Source organism: Python bivittatus, unplaced genomic scaffold, assembly GCF_059951505.1.
Source record: "Python bivittatus isolate LINGU-HERP-01145 unplaced genomic scaffold, Pbiv_v1 ctg000080_np1212, whole genome shotgun sequence".
NCBI lineage: Eukaryota > Metazoa > Chordata > Lepidosauria > Squamata > Pythonidae > Python > Python bivittatus.
Window position 1 is genome coordinate 27,461,945 of NW_028277035.1, and position 20,777 is coordinate 27,482,721.

Sequence of the window (20,777 nt, forward strand, 5' to 3'; positions counted from 1 at the left end):
TTGTCCCTCTGCTAGTGATATTAACTTGGAATGGTTCCATTTCCATCCTTGTTGACAGATGCATAAGTTTGAGCATTCTGAATTCAGAATTGTGTCAAAATTGCTGGGGAGAATTTTACACTTTGGCCTCATTGGGGAGGGGGAGTAAGAAATGAAATACAAATTATGGGATAAAGTTATTACAGTGACAAAAGGGGAGGGTGAAAACACCTTATTTCTATTCAAAGAAAATAAATAACCAACCATTAGACCAATTTTTACACAAGCCATTTCAGCTTGTAAAGAAAGGAACATACAGAAAGTAGTTATGACTTGGTAAACGCAAGTTCTTCCTGGCAGATTATTACATTGTGATGTTACTGGAGATTTTCATCTGTATTATTCAGTACCTTATTCCAGGAATCTAGTTCTGCAGAACATTCCATCAAGGTCAGTTAAACATTACTGCATGTAGCATATTATTACCAGCTTATATTGAACCTTGATGTAAGGTCTTCACATTATTCATTTGAATCTTTGGGGGGCTGTAAAGGGTACCGTTTGTTTTGTTTTTGTTTTATGGCCAAGCTATCCTAGCCTATCTCAGCTATATATTTCTGAACAGTTCCTCTAATCATAGAATATATTAAATAGATGATGCCTGTTTGTTTGGGTAGAGAATGAGTCTAAATTAAAGATGCTTTCTATCTTGTTCTGGGAACAAGGTAGGGAGTTAGAGAATATGGTTGCTATATTGCTATATCACTCCCCATCCAGAACCTGTTGGGGAAAGAGTGAGGCAGTTTTTACAAACCATTGCGGGACATTATCAACTACTCCCCAGTTCATTTAAAACACACACACACCTTCTTAGTTAGTACTTTTTATTCTTTTAAGGCCACCTTTCCATTTTCCCTTGTGATAGAATAACAAATTTTGTAGATGTGCAAAGTTTTGAGAGAGTATTTTGATTTGGCAAAGCTTTGATGGAATATACCATATGAAGGGGTAGAGCAAAACAAGTCAAGTGGCTATGCTGTCTTCTATTATGGAAGACACCATACCGTGTTGCAACTTCAGTTCCATATCCAGAGAATGCTGAGGAGAGGGCTTGAGAGATGTGATGGTGTCTCAAACACTTACCTGAGCAACAACTTCCAGTTGTTCTTATAGGACCAACTCAGGGATAAAGTACATGCATCCAAATAGCTGACAATAAAGGTCTCCGATTAAGTCTCCAATCCATACCTTTGGATGCAAGAGCTAGAGAACAGGTTTCAGTCAGAATAGACCTGACAATTCTGGAAGGACTAATGGGCTGATTTAGTTCAAGGAAACTCCTATTTATTTTGTTTATAGCTACCTGAGTGAATAAAAACCATTCTTAGTCACTGAATAAAAAATATAATACCACAATCTCCTGATTTTTGTCGTAAGTCATTGAGGAAAAGGTCCATGTCATAATGGAGCAAATGCTAGTGACCTGCCTTTATTCATTAGTTTAATGTTGATTTTTAGACATACCTAATTGGATCCCATCTCTTCTCTCACTGCTATTTGATGCACCACTGCTTCCAAGTCTTCCAACTCTGCATCTTCCTGGCAAATTGCCCAGGACATCTTTAAAACTGGCCCCAGCTCTATTTGAGAGAAACATCACATCCCAACGGGCATGCATTCTTCTTTGGTACCCTGTCACTTGTCATTTTCAACTACACCAAAAGTGTTTTCTAGACACAAAAATGGGGTGACTCTACACACCTTGATTCCTCTTCCAGATGTCCTCAGCTCTCTGAAATGCTATCCAGTCTCTGGAACTTGGCAAGCAGGAACTGCTGGGCTGAAAAGCATGCCTGCGAAGATCTTATTTCCCCCTTCGTTCACCTGGCTTCAAAACAATGTCATGGCAATGGAGTAATTGCTCAGCACTGATATCCTTCCAAGTATTGGCTCAGAGTTCTGCTGGACAGGAGTGGCATATAAGGCCCAGTAAGTCATAAGCCTTAATAATGTCATGACTCCATTTAAGTATCCCATAATGTAAACTTTGACTTCAGCTAGGTCCAAACATCACCCGACACCAAAACATGATTTCCTTTGGATTAGCATATTGTATGAATAAACGCAGCCAATTGTGGTTTAACTAAGGAACTGTGATTAAACAAACCATCATTAAGGCATAGTCTACACTTGTTATTTCACAGTTCTGTTTCTCTCTCCCTCTCTCTCTCTCTCTCTCTCTCTCCCTCATAGTATTCAGTGGTGTCTTCTCCCAGCTACCTGCTGTAACAATAAATGCTACTCAAGAAAAAGTAAGTTCAAGATGAAGACCATGACAACTAAATGGCTGAAAAACTGGCTTCTCCTGGTTCACTGAACACATAGTGATGCATGTCCTTGTTAACATATCACCTCTACCTCTTTATTCTGATCTACAGTTTTGGTGGCAAATCGCTTCTGAATAATCACATACTCTTGCAGTGCTTAGATTATACTAATATCTCAGCAGATTCAAGATAGATCAGCATGGCAGCTGGGTTTCACATCCACGACCAACATTTATGTATAAGATCGTGATAACACTGGAGCTTCTAACCTGGTAAATACAGTGAATGTTATAACATATTCCACATAAATAGTATTATTAATATTTTATAGTATTAATATACAGTATAGTATTCTAACATTGTATAGTATACAGTATTTTAGTATTTATATTAGTAAATGTTCAGTAGTAAAGCAAATGGTGGTAAACTTCCTAATAAATGGTAGGAAGCATTTCTTCTTTCTGTCCCTTTCAGTATGCCATCACTGATAAATTCCATTTATGAACAGTAATAATAATAACAACAACTTGGCCAATTCTCCAGCTACCACCATATAAAACCACAATATAATTAATTTCCTCATATATTTAGTATAGCTCCTGCTTAATACTTCCTTCTTTGTCAACTCTAAACCTTCCCTCCTCTAAACTCCATATCAGAAGGATTTCAGTAGTTATTTATGATAGTATGTTTTTCCTGACAGGGTGAAGAACAGTTTCCTATTTAAACTGTATTAATAAAGCTGGTAACAAATATATTATACACACACACACACGCACACACACACATATACATAGACATAGACATATATAAAAATTCCTCTCACACCCATGGATGGTATGTGTCTTCCTCAATCTCGGGTCCCCTACCAGAGGCCTGGGAGTTTGAGGGTTCTGCGCAGTATCTTAGCTGCTCCTAGCACTGCACTCTTCTGGACAGAGAACTCTGATGTTGTTCCTGGGATCTGTTGGAGCCACTCTCCCAGCTTAGGAGTCACAGCCCTGAGTGCTCCTACCACCACTGGGACCACTTTGGCTTTTATTTTTCATATCCTCTCTAGTTCCTCCTTCAGGCCCTGGTACTTCTCCAGCTTTTCATACTCCTTCTTCCTGATGTTGCTGTTACTTGGCACTGCTACATCTATCACTACCACTCTCTTCTGGTCCTGGTCCACTACCACGACGTCTGGTTGATTGGCCTGTCTGGCTCTGGAAGTCCCACGGGATCTTAGCCCTGTTATTCTCCATGACTTTCTGTGGAATGTCCCATCTGAACTTGGGACGGTCTAGCCCATACACTGTGCAGATGTTCCTGAACACAATGCCAGCTACTTGGTTGTGCAGGAACAACAGTATATGCTGTTCCTGCCTGCATCTTACACTCTGCCACTATATGTTGGACTGTCTCTGAGGCCTCTCTGCACAGTCTGCACCTTGGGTCCTATCTAGTGTGGTAGACGCCTGCTTCTATGGATCTGGTGCTTAGTGCCTGCTATGATCAGTGCCTCAGTGCTGTCTTTTTATCCAGCTCTTTCTGGCCCACTGATAGTTCTACCTCATCAGTAGGATTTCCCAGTGACAGCCACCTCAGCTATCTGTCCATGGTACAACTCATGCAGGGTCTTGTCTTGCCATGGCACTTCCTCTGTTTGAACTTCCTCCCATGTCTGCTGCTGCCTCAGGCATTCTCTTAGCAGCTCATCTTTGGGTGCCATTTTACTGATGTACTCCTGGATGCTCTGAATTTCATCCAGGACAGTGGCTTTGATACTCATCAGACCCCGCCCACCCTTTTTCCAGCTGGTGTACAATCTCTGGGTGTTGGACTTGGGGTGGAAACCTCTGTACATTGTGAGGAGCTTCCACATCTTCACATCAGCAGCCTCCACATCCTCCTTTGGCCAGCTCACTATACCAGCAGGGCATACATGTTGATCGTGTGGATCTTGTTCTTCCCATTGAGCTGGCTGTTCAGGACATGTCTTATCCTCTGGTGGTACTTGGATATTGCTGTCTTCCTTGCCTCCTCCTCATGGTTCCCATGTGACTGTGGCATACCAAAGTACTTGTAGCTGGTCTGTATGTTTGCTATGCAGCCCGCTGGTAGTTCCACCCCATCAGTCTTAACTATCTTCCCTCTCTTTACTGCCATCTGGTCATACTTCTCCAGTCCAAATGACGTCCCAATGTCCTCACTGTAGATACGTGTTAAGTCAATCAGCGAGTCAATGTCTCATTCACTCTTAGCATACAGCTTGATGTCGCCCACGTAGAGGAGGTCGTTGATGGTGATTCCACTCTTGAATTTGTACCCATATCCAGTCCTTGTGATTATCTGGCTGAGGGGGTTCAAGCTATGCAGAACAGCAGCAGGGACAGTGCATCACCTTGGTATATGCTGCATTTGATGGGCACTTGTGAGAGCTGTCTTGAGTTGACTTCCAGTGTGGTCCTCCACAGTCCCATTGGGCTCTTGAGGAAGGTCCTTAGTGTCCTGCTGAAGTTGTATAGCACCACACATTCACAGATCCATGTGTGTGGCATTGAGTCATAGGCTTTCTTGTAGTCAATCCAGGCTGTGCTCAGATTGGCCTATCTAGACTTGAATCTTGGGTGACTGCTTTATCTATGAGCAATTGGTGTTTTGAGCCTCTGGTGTTGTTCCCAATGCCATTCTGAGCTGTGCTCATGTACTGGCCCATGTGGTCCTGCAGTTTGGCAGCTATGATGCTTAATAGGACCTTCCATGTTGTGTGGGGGGGGCAGGTTATTGGACTGATGTTGGATGGTGCTCTTCCCTTGTGAGTGTCTTTCATGATCAGCACTGTCCTTCCTTGTGTTAGCCAGTCTAGGTGGGAGCTGCTGCTAGCAGCTGGTTCATCTGTGCTGCTAGGTGTTCATGCACTGCTGTTAGTTTCTTTAGCCAGTAGGTGTGGATCATGTCCAGGCCACGTGCTGTCCAACTCTTCATATTCTTGACCCACTGTTGGATGTCTGCTACTGTGATGGTAATTGGTTCCTGTTCTGGGAGATTGTTGTGGTCTACTCTCAGGTCCTGCAACCACTTTGCACTTAGTGTTATGCATCTTTTCTTTCTTCCATGTGTTTTTCCAGCACTGTTCAGTTTCTGCTATTGGTGGCTCTGCTGTTACTATGTTGTTATACTACAGTTGGGAGTACACCTTGGAAGATTCTTTGGAGAACGGGGCATTTATCTTCTTGGCCTCTGCTTCTCTAGTGTTTCTCCTTAGCCTAGTAGCCAGTGCTGTAAGCCTTTGTTTAGCAGTCTCCAGGGCTTCAGATGGAATCAGGCCCTTGTATTTTTTCAGTAGCCTAGCCTTAGCCTTTATCTCCACATCCTTCTGTAGTTCTACCAGCTGTCTAGTAGAACTCTCCAAGTTACCTTGATCTTAGCCTCCAATCTCATTTTCCGGGGGGTGGGGGTGGTATGTACTGCTGTTCTTCTTGATCGTGTAGCCAAGCATCTCCAGGATTACAGCAGCTGTCGCGTATACCAGTTCATTGGTTTGAGTTATGGTGGTAGTAGGGTTGTGAGGGTTCTATTGGCATCTTCTAGCATACTATCTGATGGTAGTTTTCCACTGAGCCTTGGTAATCTGCCTTGAAGGCTGACTGTAGCTGGTTTATGCATGATGTTATGCCTCATATCAGCTGCTGTGCTCTGTAATGGAAGGGGTGGCAGTGACATTCCAGCTTCAGGTTTTGGCTGCACATCCAATTGTTCTTCTGGGTCTTCTTGAGTCCAGGATGTAATGTGTAGTTGGTCTAGCTCAAGTTGTAAGAGCACTGAGTAACTAGCTGTTTCTCAATTAGTGTGGATGTAGGTCTTCTGTCCATCCATAGTTCCCTCATATGTTTCATGTATCCCCTCTCATTAGGTCTACTGTTGTAGTAGCATTCTATCAATTCCAGCTTCTCTTAAGTTGGAATAAATATGAGAAACTTTACAATTAAATGGTTGAGTTTTATCAGCTGAATTGTTTGAAAAAGAGAGGTGGAACTCAGTAAGTTCTTTTGATATCTAGCTGATAACCTTCCTGCAAAGTTAATGGTTCACATATTAGGTCTTCCACAAAGAGAGCAGTTTGGCCCTCCTCCAGTTTTTCTGGAATTCCAACCATATTTAAATTGTATTAGCAAGACTAACATTTGAATAATTTTTCTTTGCTTCCAATAGTAACAATTAAATGGCAATTAACCAATTATAAGTTTAATAATATTGCAAGAAATACTGGAGTATACCAATGCCTATCTGAGTACAAGGCCATGTTAACTGAAGTCCCAAATTTTTGAGAATACACTTCATAGTTACATTTTTTTAGGACCAAGCCAATTACAGCAAAGTCTTGAAGGACTTATGGATGTCATCTCAGAACCTCTTTCTGGGATCTTGAAGAAATCATTAAAGAGGGGTGCAGTGCCTGAAGACTGGATGATATAAAATATTCTTATCTTCAAAAATGGGGAAAGAGATGATCTGGGGAATTACACACAGAGCATAACTTTGAAGCAGATTCTTAAGTATTTGCCAGTGAACATTTACAAAATAAGTTTGTGTGTCTGGCAGAAGCCAATGTTCCTCTACATTCTGCACTGATCCGACTGCATGTTAAATATGACATCCTGTTCTGGGCACCATATTTTAGGAATGACATTGATAAACTAGATCCTATCGAGAGGAGAAAAACCAAGAAGATAAGGGGCTTTGAAAGAAAAACTTATGCGGAACGGCTGGAGGCACTGGGTACACTTAGTTTAGAAAAGAGAAGAATAAAAGGAGCCATGATAGCTGTCTTCAAGAATTTGAATATGAAGGGCACAGAAAAGGGGAGAAAATTGTTCAGAGCTTTTCCAGAAGACAGGCAGACAAGAAACAATGACTCAGTCAAGGAAGTCGATTTTAGTTGGACATCAGAAAAAATAATAAAAATAATCCTAATGGTAAGAGCTGCTCAACAGTGGAACAAACTGCTGTAGGAAATAGTGGACTCTCCTTTGGTGGAAGTGTTTCATTAAGGGCTGGACGGCTATCTATCAGGAATGCTGCAGCAGTGATTCCCGCACAGGGCAGGTGGTTGGACTAGGTGACCTCCAAGATCACTTCTAATCCTTACATTCTATTACTTTATCCAACCAGAAGTTGTTCTGTATAATGCATGTCTTCACTTCTGCATATTGTTGCCAGATGTTTTCACATTTCATTGCATTTAAGTTATTTGTGTGCCCATGACTCTATCCCTAAAGATGATCTTAGAAGGATCCTCCTCCTTAATTAAACCAATTAGCTCTCTAGCAAAGAAGAATGCACTTTTTCTATTTTCTTGCTTGTTATAGTATCTGAGCATTTCAACTATCTGCCAATCTTTCCAGTGTGGTCTTCTGAAATATTCTCTTAACTTCTTTTGAACATTATTTATAACCTCCTGGAAATGTCTTGAATTTTATTCTAAAGAACTATGGAAAACTTGCCATGTTTTGATAATATAAATCTTGCAATTTGGGATTATTGTCACTAAAAGAAAAATATCAAAAGTTTCATTTAGCATTAGATGAGATGGTGGATATCCCATGTAGGCTGACTCTTTAGTACCATTTTGGAATGTCACAGCAACCATAACAGCTGTGAGCCTTAGACAATAGATTACAGAGGATTTGACTGATCTATTTGTAAGGCCAATTTGTAATCTGATATTTTTGCACTTGTGTCTTGATGTAGATCTTCCTGTTACTGAAGGGTGTGAGGTTGGCTGGTTGTGCACCTTTGGAATCCTGGGGGCTGCCTAAATGAAGAATTCCACACTGCCATGTGCAATGGTAGGATAGTCTCTAAGATTATCAACATGCCTCTAAATTTCAATAGTGATTTAACTTCAAACATTTGCTGGCTTTTTTACATTTTTATGATCAGCTGAATACTTGGTTGATTAATTCTGTGTTTTTAAGAGCACATCAGGTAGATCCAAAAACATTTGTACAGTACTCAAGAGTTATCGATTCAGATCCTTACATCTCATCTGGATGGGTCTCAAAAAGTCCTGCCTGAATCTCTGGAGACCTGTTCCCAATCAATACCAGACTAAATGGACTTTGGTTTTTCTATATCCCTACACTATTAACCACAATTTATTATTTTCAGCACCTATTTTGTTTAACTGATATTAAAAAAGGGGGGGAAAACCAACACTAATTTGACATACTATCAAATCTTTGCTGTTTGTTATGAGTCCCCAAATTATCAAGCATGTAGCACATGCCACTACAAAAGATTATGTGGGGAACTGAGATTAAGAGATGTCTGAAATGGAATTTCTACCACAGTCTCTCGAGATTAGTTTTGACACTGAGTCTACAGAAGCAGATTGGCCAGTGCCAGAGACATATAATGAGATTCTCCCGATTATCACTTAGCTGTCACTTTTAATATTTTATTGTTAGATGTTTACACATTTTAATACTTATTAGATGTAGTCCTAAAGCAGATGATGATGGAGTTTAATCTGTATGAAACTTCAGCACATAAAACACAAAGAAATATTGTAGTTAAAAATAATAATAAACCTGGAAAATGTAGGCATTACCCAATCAGCAGATTTCCTGTGTTCCTGTCATAAAGTTGTAAAACTTGATTCCCAACGGCCTTGTTGGGGTTCCTGTGTTCTCACGGGTATATACATTCTTCTGGAGACAAGAAGAGGCCAAAACAGATATAAGACATCTTTTCAGAAAAGTATGGTAGATGTATAGCAGGCATACGCACTGTTGCTTTTTCTAGTTTATGCAGTAGATCTTTCTGACTTTCAAATAGGGATTAATTACCTAATTAGCTCACATTCTCCCTGAATTTCACAAAAAAAAAAAAAGGGTTTTCATTAGCTCCACAGCAGCAAGGGGGAATGATTAACTCAGCCAAGAATTACCATTCAAAGGGATAATAATTTATTTACAAAGAAAAAACACAAAAAGCTATGACTGACCTAGGTAAGAGAAAATATTTCAGGTTGGGGAAAAACCACCAACTACCAAAAGAAATATGTTCTGCCCCCAAGTGGTCATCCAGAGTTTTGCAGCCCAAAAGAATAGTCCTAGCACAAATACTTTGTTAATGCAAAGGTTATTTTTTCACATTATTTGGTCCTTAAAATGTGCATTTCCTGTCAGTATAATCATTCCCTGACTTTCCTAAGGAGCAACATTTTCAGGGTTTGGGTTGGGAGGTTAAAGGGTAAAAAGGCACAAATAAAGGACTTTGTATTTAAGGAAAGAGTCAAATGATGCTGCCAATTAATTCAGTACTTTGGATAGAAGACAAAAACAGCCGCTTTTAAAGGCTGGGTGTTTTTTTAGTTTACAATCTACTTATCAAAGAAAAGAAAAGTTTTATAGCATAAATAACTGAATATGGCAGGGACTAGCACTTTCCTTGATATTCTTTCCATCTACCAAGGATTTAATTCTTTTATTTATTTTTGATGTGGCTTTTTCAAAAAGTCATGCCAAAAATCCAAGTTTTCATGGTCTTCTACCAATGAAGAAGTTTTCCACAGGGAGGGAAAGTATCCTCTGACAATTTAAATTCATTCCCAGAAACTATGGATACAAATCTGTCATCTCTAAGCCTCTAGGTGGGCAAGAGACCCCTACATTTTCTCCACCCTGCTCTCCCTTTTTAAACAAATAATTAAGCAGGAAAAAGTGCTAGGCAAAGGGGCTGCTGGAAAGGACTCGGATAAAGGAGGCCCAGATATCACAGCCTCTGTAACAAGCCACTGTGACAGTATGACCCAATTATGTTCTTGCATCATGACAGTTGTGATGACACCCTGGCATCTGCATGATGACATTATGATCTGGGTCATCATTTGCTCTCCTTGACTCCTCTGTTGACGTACAGGGCAGCTGGGCCCCGGAAATGTTGCTAGACAGTATAATAATTCTGTGAGAAATGCCTGAGAAAGACAAAAAGGTCAAACTTTGCAGGCCTATTCCTGAAGCACATAAAGTCAGCCCAAGCTTTTGCACTTTAAACCCCATGTTTTTGGGCAAAGAGAGCTTGAGTCTGATAAGACTGATGAACTCTGACGCCTCTGGCATAGGTGCAGCTTTAAAAACTCAGTGTTTACCTTGGCTCTTAAATGCAGGCCCTGATTCAGCTCTATCATTACCTCTATCATGACTTCAAAGTAAATCCTCATCCTCACTTCCTTTGCTAGAATAAATCTAATAGTGCGACTATTATCAAAAGCAAAGTGGTAACTCCTTTAAGAGGTGAACAAAATGCTGAATCTAACCCTTCATCTGCTATCAGTTGCTTTAGAAAGAGAACATATCCCTGAGATAGCTAACTAATTCAATTGAAAATCAACCCATAGTGATTTCCCTTTAATGTGTCTTCTGATTTAGATGCCTCTAAATTATATCCAGAGACGTCATTGTCTGACCATTTGCAAAGATGATTTGCAAGTCACAGGAAGGCCAGAGTACTCACTTGGTAGAGACGTGCATTTTGTTTTGTATGGAGGAAATGCCATGTTGTAAGCTCTGACTCAGCATTTCTAACTACAGGATAAGCTGACAGGAAGCAGGCAGCCGAAAAAAGGCAAAGGGCGGAGGGGAGGGGAGAACCATGCATGCAAAGTCACAAGCCAGTAAAGTGGAACAGATAACTTTCTGCAGCAAGAAAAGTAAAAATTAACAGGATAAACCCTCCGGGAAAAAAATGTATAATGAAGTTATAGAAAATAAAAGATACTATAGAAAGCATATTGCTGAAGCAGTTCAATTTTTAGTTGTTAGCCAGTTGTCTTTCAGGAGTGACTCAGGATGTGAGCAATTAGGAGTAAATGAAAGTGGTTCTTCTTGCAATTATAGTCCAGTTTTCTATGAGAAACAATAAAACAAATTCAAGGAACAGCGTGAATGTCAAATACAGTAGGCCTCAAATCCAAAATGAAATAATCCCCATCAAGGGTAAAATAGTTGCAAGAGGTTATGGAATCAATTAATTAAATAATGTTTGTTGAACTGCTGGCTGATGAGACCAAGACCTGAAGACATAGAACTGCTTTCCAAGATCTATCATGCACGGCCAACAGAATGATGGCTCACTATTTAAGAGCTTTGCTCATTAAGTGGTCCAAGTATAACTTTGGAAATATAGTCAAATCTGATTGGCTTATATTTAAAATTTGACAAACTAATCGTTTAATTATATGATGGAGGTTATGTTAAGAAAGGCATGGTTTCAAACAAAACAAAACTTTGTCTCAGCAAAACTCAGTGATGTTTTGATTCATTGCTGTTTAAATCACCAGCTCTGTTTAGTCATACTGCATAGGTAAAGGAATATTCTGATTTATGTGAACAGTGGAAATATTAAAAAGCAGCCCTTTAAAATACCTGTTAGTTCAAAGATTATTCAAATTAATCAGTCCATCCTCTTGTGAAAAATATGGTCACCCATAAACTAAAGATTTTGGAATATTCAATCAGATCAGATTATATTTCTTTTCTTACTCAGATTATGCTGAGAATACCAAATGTTTTAAAACTGTAACTTCGCTGCTATGGCAGAAAAACATGGATATAAAGACAGCTCTGTGTCTGAAAAGGTTGGCAAAAAATATGGGATGGAATTGTTTTCAGCAACACATTTGAAGCAGCCAGAAAACTAATGAATCTGCAACCAGAAAGGATAATTAAAACAGTTTTGAAAACACCCACTAAAAAAAATCTGACAGTATTGTGGATGAGTCTAATGTTAATTTTAAAAGAGGGAACGAAAATGAACTAGAATTAGAAGAAAGTATTTTAACACTATTACTGATTGCTCTGTTTGTAAACTAAAAAATAGATTCAAGGAGAAACCAGAACAGCTTACAAGCATTTGCTTTAATATGGGAATGAATAAAATTGGAATCCTCTATGAAAAAATATTTAAATACAATTCAACAGTTATACCAAACAGAAAACATAATTTCAGAACTTCATTTATCAAGATCTGTTATTACAGAAAGGCTATCACTGGTGTAATTTGCAGATGCGCTCACAAAATATCAGACTGAATTTCCCAGAAATATTTTGGTTGCTGTACTAACAATTCCAAGCAGTGTGCAACAGTTAAAGGATTGCTTTCATCTTTAAATCAGTTTTATGACCACACAGATTATCAGTGCCATATGAATGCAAAGCTGATATTGTTTTTTAAGCTATAAACTATTAGCTGGGATAAATGTGTGCTACATTTTCAACATCAGAGACAAAATCAATCAGCCAATCAGTAGGAACTTTTTCTGAATTAAGAATAGGATTGGCTTCAATGGTTCTTGTTTGTACTTTTTGACTCTTAGACACATGTCCTCTTATTTTGGGTGACCACTGTCATAGTTTAGAATGTGTTTAGTTTCAATACTCCTTTTAATATTCCTATACAATTAGAAATATCTCTTAAAACTAATCTTTTTGACTTCCTTGGCATAGTTAGCAATGTGCAGAAGTTATTTGCTATTCTCAAGTAAGTATCCACTGTACATTATGTCTGATTAGTATAGCATATTCCAAACAAGAGAATGCACCTGTAATCTATGTTGCACTGTGTTTGTGGAAGTAGATCTCTGTCACTGACTGGTTAAGTGATGGATGGGTCTGAATTATGTGTTAGATAAGGAGCCAAGCAGTTTGCAATTCAAATTCAGTGAGGAAAGGAAAGTTATTTGTTTGCCTGGAATTGATATCACATGGACATGTTATGATCTGGGAGGAAATCCCAAGAGTCAGGGGAGATAAGTGTTTGGGAGACAAGTAGCAAGGAATCAGAAAGAAGCCACAGAGTACAGAAGATGCAATACTCAGTGGCAGAAAGCATGTTTTGCTTATAGAAGGTATTAGGTTGTCTCACTGGCATCTCTTGGAAAGGCTAACTCTAACCTAACCCTATCTAAATATCCTGAGAGATGCTCCTAGAGGCACGGAATGGGGAATTTTTGTGAATAACAATGATAGCAGGGAGTAGTGCTTTCCTTTGCAGCTGGTTAGCTTTCCATTTGATTTAAGAGAGAGTGAGTGAGTGAGTGTATGTGTGAGAGGGAGAGAGAAAGGAGGACCTAATACCACTATCATGGAAGCCTGCTTAGCTAGACACTCCCCCCCCCCATGTAATTACCAACAACCACTTAAGGGAAATAAATTGTTTTTAACTAATGGCCTGGCAAAGCTTGACAGAGAGGTTGGCAGAGCTTTGGATGGTATCATGCTTCTGCCGAGCAATGTTTGCAGCAGGAGCTAGTGGACTTCTTGGATTAAGATTGATCGCCTGCCCTTGGGTTGCTGTGGTGAAATATATCTCCTCAAGAACGCCCCATTCCATGCCCCTAGTAGCATCTTTCAGGACACTTGGTAGCATTTTCTAGAGCTGGAGACATCTGGAAAATAGCCACATGTTCACTGTCTTTGTGGGCAGTTTCTTGGGAAGAGCAGCTGATACTGAAGTACTGACTCTGGAAAATTGCAATGGAGTGCTTGAACATCTGCAGCTGGACTCTAGCTGTATAAGAAGGAGAGGAGTTAAGACAATGAGGCTTGCAAGACTGATATCAGCCCCACTAGGTAGACCAGACCAGAAAATCAACTCCACAGGAAGTCTAGAACTATATTTTGTTGTGGTAGACTAATAAAAGAATCTTGCAAGCCTGATTGTGCTTCGCCTTCCCTCCTTCTTATACTCTAGTGAATCAGGGTGAAGCCTGAGTCACTTCTGAATACTATCTTGCTTCCCAGGATTTAAAGAATAGTTCAGCCCCTTTTGCTTATGCAAACAGTTCTTGCATCTTCCTTACTCTCTATAGTAGATGACATTTGGCTGTGTACCTTGACTCCTGGCTGAACAAGAGACACAGTGAAGATTTTGCCCCAGTGCCTGGAGGCTGTGACAGTCGGGGTTGCTTAAATTCAATCCCAGCAAGTCAGAGGGACTTTCAGTGCAAAAGCCCTCTGATTCCATCTTCGGCTTTGGATGGATGGGGTTGTAATCTGGAGTCCTCCTGGGCTCACAGCTTCTGATTGAAGAGCAAGTGGCAGCTGCAGCTAGTTTCCACAGTTCCATCTTGTTCACCGGTTATGGACTTTTATGCAGTCAAAGGTTTTACTCACACTCTCTCATGTCTGACTTACTTCCCATTTAGATTACTGGATGTGCTACATATGAAGACCACCCAGAACTTCAGCTGGCCCAGAATGCAGTGGCTCCAGAAGTTATGGGCACCAGGCAGTTTGCCCATGTAACACCTCTGTTTCAAGGGCTGCACTGATTACCACTTTTTTCTGGGTGTAATTCAAGGTGCTGGTTGTTGTATTTAAAGCCTTTCATGGTTCAGGGTGGGACTGCTTTCACCCAATGTTATCTACCTGTCCCTTGAGATCAGGAACGGAAGGTTTCCTCCAGGCACCCTTCAAGGATGCCATCTATAAAGATCCCTATGTCAGGGCTCCTCAACCCCCTTCTCTGGAACAGGATTCTCCTGATATCAGATGGGCTCCAACCTTGGTTAGATTTCATAAAGCAGTTAAGACCTGTTTATTTTGGCAGGTCTTTGATATATAAAGGGGGAATGGGTATAAGAGTTATGGTTGTTTCTCAGTGTTTGAGTAACCTATATTGTTAATAAGCCACTCAGAAGAGCATATAAGCCTAATAAAATAATAAATGAATAAATACACATAAGTATAATTGTAGCAATTTTTAAAAATCTTTTTAAAATATGCCAGGTGGAAAAAAAATAGCACTGAGCTCTCACAACCACAGTGCTGGATGGAGTGGGACAAAGATCTGTAAATGGTTACCATTAAGAAGTAATGACTAAGAGAAAAAAAATTCTCTTTTCTAAATAATTAGTTTAGTTAAGAAAGACACTATTCATGCTACAGGAACGGGAACATAAAAACCATTTATTCAGGATACCAGCTTCAGCTGTGTCTGTATCTTTATTTAAAAATCAATTATTCTTTCCCTTTCTGCTATGATAGTCTCATCATAAATATCAGGTAAGAGGGAGAAGAGAATCCATACTGCTCCTGAATCAGAAGTTAGCTACCACCATCAATCATTGTTGTTCTCCTATCCTGCGAAAACAAGGAGCGGAGCAAGGAAGGAAGGAAGGTTTCTGTAGGATATGAACAGAGAGACTGTAATGATAAGTAGCATCTGTGTGGATACAGTCTGAGCTGAGAGTTTTCTTTTCTGTATATCTTCACTAGGATTGCCAGGCAGTGAATAAATATTACTGGCAGTAACCAAGTGTTGTTTTTTTTCTAAATTGCTGATTGTTAAGTAAATAAATATGGTCAATCAGACTTTGAGAAATTTTTCAGTGCCACCATTAGATATAATTTTGGATATAATGTATCACACACTGCTGTTTATAAAATCCATTGAATTTAAACACAATTTGTGTGGGAACTGTGGCAAGCTGTTCCATTTTATAATTCACCTTCACCAAACTTAGAACATGCACAGCAATAAAAGTATAATAAACCTGGTACATTAATGGTTTATTCTCAGAGAACTGCATGGTTAACTTCCATGTTACAGTAGTTTCACTAGTTAAAAGTTGTGTCAGGCTATAGTTCTGATCGTAATCTACCCTACCACGCCAAAGACCAGTTATTTGACATAGTGTATCCTCTTGTAAATCTGACAATATTTAATCAGGAGGAGCTTCTTTTCTGTGATCTGAAGATTTGGAGATTATCTGAGAGGCCTTCTCACAGCTGCTTCTGTTCTCCAGGATTGCTTACTAAAAAGCCCATCTAGCCTTTTCTCTGATGACTTTCAGCCATCATGGAAATATATCTATTTTTTAACTACAGATTAGCCTGTGGTTTCATTAGTTTACTTTAAAGCTACTGTAATTTTGCTGCTATTCTTATGTATTTAATATTTCTGTTTAACTATCTTCTGTTATGCTCTGATATTTACTTTGTATTTCCTGTTGCTAGTCAGCCCACCTGTTCAATAAAAACTGTCTGTGTGTGTGGTTGCTGCCACATGCAAGAAACTGAATTTGAAGGTAGGAGAAACTAAGGTAGGGGAGACTGAGAAAGAGTTAATAAACGTGGAGAGGAGGAGGAACACAATACTAATGTGGAAAGAGAAAAGTGGAAAGGAAGGGAAGTTTTGAAAAGAATTAATTAGAATAAGAGGCCCATTTTGCATATTACTCATGTGGGAAGAAGCTACGAAATTTCAATGCTATTGCAGCCAGATCGGTGGCATCACTTCCTGTACACACATATTAAAAGGAGGACCATCTGAATATCGGAAACTTTTTCACTGAAGCTTCTACACCAACTGCAAACCTAATCATACAGTAATCCAATCCTCATGCATACCTATAGCATACTCTGCTTCAGAGGTTCCTGCATAATGTGTGACTCTCAGGGGCAGGGAAGCTGTACCAAATCAGTCCTCGCTGAATTTTCAATTGGGAGAGGCCTCTTTAATTGAATAAAACAGGCTTTTTGTATGAAATTAATTCTTCCCAAAAATGTGCCATAAAAATGTGTGTCTCTTAGAAATTAGTTGATTGGACAAGCCATGGTTGCAAAAAACCTGTTGAATGAACAGATGAACTGTGTGAGAAGCAGCAAGGAGGCCACAAGAAAGGGAACAAGCCATCTTAGAAAAGAGGTCAACTAAATTAATTTTGTGGTTAGTGAGGTAATGTAGCTCTGTTAAAATATATTTAAAATGAAGAGCTCAAGATTTATTTAGGTTATGCAGTCATGCAGCACATGTGAACACAAAAATGAAAATGCATTTTGTTTTGAGGTTCTGGAAGAGAATTCAAAATGGATTGAATAGAACAGAACTCTACCCATTTATAATGATTTAACCATAAGAAACAATGATAAGAAACAATGAACTCAAAACAAGATCCCTTTTCTTCACACCAGGACCACAAGATTAGGTGGATGGCAGTCCAGAACAATTGCTACCCAGAATATGCCCTGCAGAAAAATAGATTATTTTGTTTCCAATACAGCTTTTTTCACATTTTCAACTCACTTCGTTGGCCATTTTTTCTGTGGGTGGGAAGGCAGTTAAATCAGCCTGGATTAGCCTCCTACCCCATCTACTAAGCAAGTTCAACCAATAGGGCTTTCTTTTGTAATCTGCCTCATAGGCATAAGCTCAGCAAAAGAAAATGGTGTATTACCCTTTCATGGCACACATACCAAATTTAACCAAGCAGCCCAAATCAGCAAAGTCTTTGTAGTTTTAACTGCAATCCTGAAGTTCAGTATGAGCAGGGCAGAACAGTGCATATAAAGCAAGAAACACACATACCCATGCCCACCAAATTAAGCCTGTGATCTTGGAGGATATGGATTGAAACTGCATTGGTTGCTCAAAGAGATGACCTACCAGGGGAAATATACAGTATGCAGAGCACAATGCTATCGAAGCTTCTGAATCTCTCATTGGCTTTTGGTACCATCAACAATGTAATAATAGAGTCCCCTATTGTGGGGGAGATGGGCGGGGGAGAAATTCAATAAATAAATAAATAAATAAACAAACAAACAAACAAACAACAATAATTTATTAAACTTGTATACCACCTGACTCTCAACAACTCTGGGCAGCTCTTGTTAAGTGTCAACTATCTGGCACTGTTCATCACTGATTCTGCTTGTATTCTATAGTTGGCTCTAAGGTGGCTTTAGGGGACTTCTGCTCAGTCCAACGGCCACTAAAGTAAGGCTCACATAGGAGTACAAATTCTATTATATAAATGTTGAACATTTATATAAAGCTGTTGAGCAACTTTGTGGCTGGTTGGATGGTAGCTAGTATAGTAATAACACTAAGCTCTATTTTGTTCCTGTCAGGAGAAGCAGTGCAGATGTTGGAATGGTATTTCAGCAAAGGTATCTTCTAAATGAGATCCAATCAATTGAAGAACAGAAGCGCTGTGAATTGATGACTCACTATTTCTTCTTCATCAGGAATTCCACTCATTCCGATATCTCATCAGCCTCTGTCACTCTCTCATTACTCAGGTGTCTTCCTCCTACTCCTCAAACTTCTGCCCTTCTCTATCTGAACAGGTGCCAAAGCCAGAACGTGTGACCTGTCAGGCAGTCTGGGCTTATAAAGTTATTACAAATGAAACCACTGAAGGATACAGGAGGTGTATATGTCATCTGTTTATTCCCATGACTATTTTGTGTCTGAATAGCTCCTCCAATTAATCAAAGGAAGTTGATAATTTTAGTTGCATGGAACACCACCACAAATATTTAATTGCCTTTACTATCATTATGGGAAATTTGAATATGTGGCAGTGAAGCATACCTCTTTTCAGTTTTCATGTGCTTTCTGAAACATATTTTTCTTGAAACTGTGGACCTTTTTTTAATAGTGTATTTGGACAATTTGCTCATTTGCATTGAGGATCCTGCTCTCCATTCTGAACAAGTTCAGGTAATTCTTCAACACCACTGTAACTACAGCTCAATGCTAGAGATACGAACTTTTGATTTATCCATATTGGACTATTTGGGCTACTGTTATTTCCTCAAACGAAATGCAAACGGATACAACTAAGACCCAATATACTGTTTTGAGAGCTTCCTTTGAAGGAGGTGACAATGAGCAAAAATCATCAATGATTCAACACTTGGCAATGAGAAATGCCATGCAGATTTTAAAAATGTCCTTATATTTTACCCTTGTTTACCTTTCAGTTGCAGGCTATCAAGGACATACATTTTTTACTGGAGCTTGCCAGTTTTTATCATAAATTTGTTCCTAATTTTGCTGCACAAACCATACCCACTGACTCATCTTATCAAGAAAGGGGTTCCTTTTGATTGAGATTTCAACACACGAACAGACTTTTCTTCCAGTCAAACAGGAATTCATTTTTCAGCCTATCCTCTATCATCCAGATCAGGGTGACTCTTTCCATTTTCCCTTGAGAGCTGTACTTTTATGTCTGCTCCAAGTTTGAGGGCACTCTCTGCCACTGAACTTCCTTTACAGGCAAATATTTTCAGGTTAAAGATACTACAATGCTTTTAATAAAGAGCTTTTGGCCATTAAATGAATCTTTCAGCAATGATGCCATCTCCTTGTGATCCAAACTGATCACAAGAATTTGGAACAGACTTCTCACAGATTCACAAATGCCAGCTCAGGTAGGCATATTTTTTTTTCATTTTAACATTCATCTCTTACAGTCCTAGCTTGCAGAATAAGCTGGTGGTTGGTTTATCACATAAACCAGAGTATTTTCTACTTTACAACACTCATCTCATCTCCATTCTGTACCTGGAAAATTTTTCCCTCTCTTCCTTGGCATCTGGTTCACTTTATGAAGCTCTTGGGACTGGAAGGAAGGCTCTATCCCTACCTGACCAAATCTGTACTCAGCAAGGACAGGATCCATATGTGCTCAGCTAGATGATCTTCAGACAATTCTTCCATCTTCTCCCTCTCCCTTTCCTTGGGAACTGGGAAAACTACATCACAACAATTGGTAAGGTTTCCTCCTTCCTTGAAGAAAGATGTCTTGCTGCTCTGCCAGGATAGCTGGCCAGCTGGACATTATGGAATATTTTAAACAACCCGTTTCCTCCTCCATGACTTTTCATGGCTCAAGTTAGAGCAGATTTCAACACCAGTGTTTCTTCTTGCCACACTTAGCAGCATGACAAGTCTTCAGTCAACAAGTTGGCTTGACATTGCATCCCCTCTCCTCCCCATAGAGACTTTGGCATACAGTTTCCTTGGCATTTACTACCAACCCTCTATGTATGAAAGGTCTGGATGCAAGGCTTCCAGGCGAGGTGCATGGCTTCAATTTTTGAAGCCTCGGAGATGTATATAAAGTTAGAGAAGAGGGAATGATAGAGAATAGTGACTTGCTTAATGTGTGTGAGGCCAGCATGACTGAATGAATGTCATTATTGTTTCCTTATAGTGGTAGCAAGAAGGAATGCAAAAACTACAAGGAGATTCATTTGTTAAGTATGCCTGGGAAATTGGTTAGAGAATTCTGATTAAAAGGGTTCAAGAGGTAGCAATGAGCAAACATTTGGGAAGTGCCATGCAGATTTTTAGTTTAAAAGGCATACTTATGTTTTACTCTTGTTTACCTGTTTTTAGTTGTAGGCTATCTGCCTATAAAATAAAATAACACAAAGCATGAAGTATAACCCACCCACAGAGTCTAATTTCATTATAACCAAAAATAATAATAAAAATAAAAAATAGCAGTAACATATTAATCAGGAAAGCAGGCAACTGCAAGTAGTCTTTGAACTGCACAAAAGTAGCAGCAGAGTTCACAATGATTCTCCAGTCCTTTCACCATGTGCTTAGAAACTGCATCTTTGCCTCAGCACTCCATACACAGCACCCACCCACCCACCCCTAACCCCATCTAGTTTA

The 20,777-nt window shown here is 39.5% G+C and overlaps 1 long non-coding RNA gene across 3 annotated transcripts in view; it reads left to right on the top strand.

Annotated features, from left to right (window-relative positions):
* LOC112541631 (uncharacterized) overlaps nucleotides 1-19,695 on the top strand; it is a 47,247-nt gene extending 27,552 nt beyond the window's left edge. For all 3 annotated transcript variants that reach the window (XR_003085618.2, XR_015794746.1, XR_015794747.1), the window contains 2 exons: nucleotides 8,043-8,140; nucleotides 14,503-19,695. This is a non-coding gene — a long non-coding RNA (uncharacterized LOC112541631). The remainder of the gene's footprint in view (nucleotides 1-8,042; nucleotides 8,141-14,502) is intronic.
* The last annotated feature ends 1,082 nt before the right edge of the window (nucleotides 19,696-20,777 follow it).